Source organism: Octopus bimaculoides, chromosome 7 (assembly GCF_001194135.2).
Source record: "Octopus bimaculoides isolate UCB-OBI-ISO-001 chromosome 7, ASM119413v2, whole genome shotgun sequence".
Classification (NCBI taxonomy): Eukaryota; Metazoa; Mollusca; class Cephalopoda; order Octopoda; family Octopodidae; genus Octopus; species Octopus bimaculoides.
Window position 1 is genome coordinate 93139475 of NC_068987.1, and position 3885 is coordinate 93143359.

The 3885-nt window shown below is 34.9% G+C and overlaps 1 long non-coding RNA gene across 1 annotated transcript; it reads left to right on the top strand.

The window, feature by feature from the left end:
• Positions 1-1593: 1593 nt before the first annotated feature.
• On the top strand, positions 1594-3016 carry LOC106869521 (uncharacterized). Its single transcript, XR_001409407.2, has 3 exons — positions 1594-2292; positions 2378-2427; positions 2893-3016. It is a non-coding gene; the product is annotated as an uncharacterized LOC106869521 (long non-coding RNA).
• The last annotated feature ends 869 nt before the right edge of the window (positions 3017-3885 follow it).

Consider the following 3885-nt stretch of genomic DNA (forward strand, 5'->3'; position numbering starts at 1 on the left):
TTTTAGGATACTTATCTTACAACACCGCCCAAAGAGAAAGTTTAAAACGAAGTAATTTAAAATGCCACTTACTGCAAATTTGACATAATATATACATATAACACTATTCTTGAAGATATGCAAATATATAGATGAGTTAATGCATTTGTCTCAGTAAGGCGGCGAACTGGCATGACGGGCTAACTGGCATGACGGGCTAACTAGCATGACGGGCTAACTGGCATGTCGGGCTAACTGGCATGACGGGCGAAATGCATAGCGGTATTTCATGTCTCCATGTTCTGAGCTCAAATTCCGCCGAGGTCGACTTTGCTTTCATCCATTCGAGTGTCGATAAATTAAGTACAAGTTTCATACTGGAATCGATCTAATCGACTGGCCCTCTCCCCAAGAATTTCCAGGCCTTGTGCCTCTAGTAGAAAAGAGTATATTTACCTCAGTAAGGCGGCGAGCTTGCAGAAACATTAGCACGCCGGGTGAAATACTTAGCGTTATTTCGTCTGTCTTTACGTTCTGAGTTCAAATTCCGCCGTAGTCGACTTTACCTTTCATCCTTTCGATAAATTAAGTACCAGTTGCGTACTGGGGTCGAACTAATCGACTGTCCCCTCCCCAAAAATTTCGGGCCTTGTGCCTAGAGTAGAAAAGAATATATATATGCTTCACTTAAAGTTACCATGCCCGAAACGTCCTGTGATTTTTTGATGAGGTCGGAATGAAAAGGCACTGGCAGTAAGAGGAAAATGTAGTTTGAGGGATGATAGACTGCGGTGGTTTTGCCCAGATGTAAACAGAATCAGTATAAAAGAATAGACTCTAAATGAGCAAAAATATGAAAATTATGCAAAATAAATTCTGTACTGAAAAATTGATAATGATGTTACAATACGGGAAAAAATACATGAAGAAAACAACTACAATAATGACGAGGACGATAGCTATGGTATTCATGGTAATGATGGTAATAATGGTTCTGTTGATGTGAAAGTTTAAAATAAGACACAAGGAAAGCAAGTTCCTAATGGCTGTATGTTTACGCTTCTATTCCAACCACATTTATAAGAACCTTTATACACACAAATGTCCTTACTGAATAAAAATAGACGAATGAATTATATAAAACAGGAAATAAAGTAACTGGTGCTGTCTAATACAGGTAAATGAACAGAAATATTCATCTCTTCTAAATAACGTTTCTCGTTTATGACAATAAAGTATCTAATTGCGAAAGAACAATAAAACCCGCAACAAAGATGTTTACAATAGTAGCAATATCAACAACAACATGAAAAGAAAATCAAGACACAGCAATAGGGAAGATATATTTCTTTTAAACAATCTGAAAGCCAATTATGTTGTGTTGTGTATTATGTAACGATTGAAATAGGTTCCACTCAACTTGAAACCAACCTTTCTCTTCTTTTTTATTGATACAAACATGGCGTCAATTTCAACATATTCTGTATCTTCTTACATAATATCATTATGGTTGTCATCATCTTCCGTCGGCGTCGTCGTAGTCATCGTCATCGTCGTCGTCGTCGTCGACGTCGTCCTCATCACCATCATCATCATCATCGTCATCATCATGAAAAATTCTTGCCGTCATTCCGTCGTCGTTGCCAAAATCTTCCTTATTGCTAAACAACCATTATGACATCATGATCTCTTATGTTAAAATACTTTATGATTATGGATATATTTGAAATTATGCCGTGACACACAGACACGCGTGAAGATAGATATTCACATCCATCCATACATGATATGATGTCATAAATCGCCTTATAAGGATACTAGCTGTAACTACGACATATATTACAAAACAACTCAGTCAATGGCATCACTGTAACGGCCAACATTATCAAAAATTTCAGATCCCTCTGCACCATTAATAATCGTTAATAACATAACTACACTCTTCACCAAAAACGATATCAATAACAGCGTCGCTACTTCTACAGACGCGAACACTGAACCACCACCATCACTATTATCGTTATTATCATAATTAACATCTAAATCAGTCAATAAACTCAATGTTTATCTGTAATGAAGGATTTCAATTGAAGCAAATCACACAATAATACAGACATGTATACATATGTGTTCTTCGTTGCGCAGAAAACGCAAACACATATAACTACATAGACAAATACACAAAGACTCTAAGGCAATCGCAATGCAGAAACGTACACCCATCCACACTCATGCACACACTTAAACAGAGATGAACACTGGGAAAGCAACAAGGACGCATAGTTTTAACACATATTTGAATAACAGTTAAAGGTAAGTTTTGTGTTCATTTTCTTTAGGAAATACAAAGTGACATACATAACAACAGGTTTTAACATCTTGTCCAACTTAATTACAGGGTTGAATTGCGAACTAATAGAGATGTGATGTATAGAAAAATATTAAAAGGTATCTTGTCGTTCTTTTCTTTCTGTTTTATTTCTTTAATAAATTATATTTCTCTAGTTGTTGCCTGAAATTAAACCTTAATTATTCGACTACTTAATTCAACAAATAAAAATGACAAAACTGAAAACGAGAGAAAAAAATGATGTAATGAACACCTCGATACATGTTTTTGCTGTTCTATTAGCTGATCATGCCAATGATGATGATGATGATGATGATAATAATGAAGGTGATGGTGGTGGTGCTGATGGTGTCAGTGGTGGTTTTGATACTGATGCTGGATGATGATAATATAGATGGTTCTCTTGTTTATCTAAAGCAGATTTGATGATGGAATTAATGATGATTGCTCAAAAGACCTGGGGTCCATTTTGATTAACAGAATTTTTAAAAACGTGTTTTACGATTTCGATTTAATTGATAGTATAAAAGATATTAATTATTTCAACATTATCTTTATTACAGTTGTATGCACTGCGGTTGGTGTACTTTTAAGAAGTGTAGTTCAGGAATGTTGTAAATATAGAGAGGTGATGGCTAAGGATATATTTCTTCTTGTTGCCATTGTTGTTATTGTTGTCGCGATTCTTTCTGCTGAGTTTTAATTAGTTCCTTTGTTTTTCACATTGATGTTCTTAAATATTTAATAAATATCTAAAACTATGAAATAAAGAATATAAAACAGCAGAAATAAATTGCTATTTTTGTATTTATTTTGTAGCGGTTTAATTTTCTTAGAAAGCCAGCTACATACTAATCAGTTCCTGTTTTACCACCTTGGTTAAACTTCTGCTGACAAGACGTTAGTGATTTCCAGCATCTTATATGTCAGTCTCACTCTCACCAAACTATTAGGGAGATTTGTTACTATCTTATTTTCATTAGTGAAGAAAATGACAGTATTTGCCGCAATATAATTCACCGTTATTTATCATGTGTTAGACTAGTATTAGGAGTATAAATTATTTGAATTGTATTTTACAATCAGTTGATCAAATCTTTTGCCCTATCAGGCAATTAGAAACATTGCACTTTTAGATGATGCTATTTGCTCTCCATTAATTAAAAAAAAGGTGTTATGACTGATTTTCTCTCGATTTCAGCCTTGTTTCTGATATGATCTTTTGTTTGTTGATTTTGAAACTCTTTCCAGGAATGGTTGCAAGATGAAAAGCATTCTTTAAAGCGATTGTCCTAATTTATACGCAACTCTGTCTATATGTATCGACGGTTACTTCACGTTCTAATGAGCCTGTGTTGAAGTAGTTATGGCTACCTTCACTAGCTCGTCTCCCACCCTACTTTCAAAATAATGTTTGGCCTATTCGCATCTATCTTTCTCTCTGTTTGAATGGTGAAGTACCAGACGAGTGAGATGTGATATTTTTCAAGCACTAGAGGCGGCTTGTGTTCCCATCAGTTTTTATCGTGGTGTAGGTCCAAATTTTTGTAAATTAT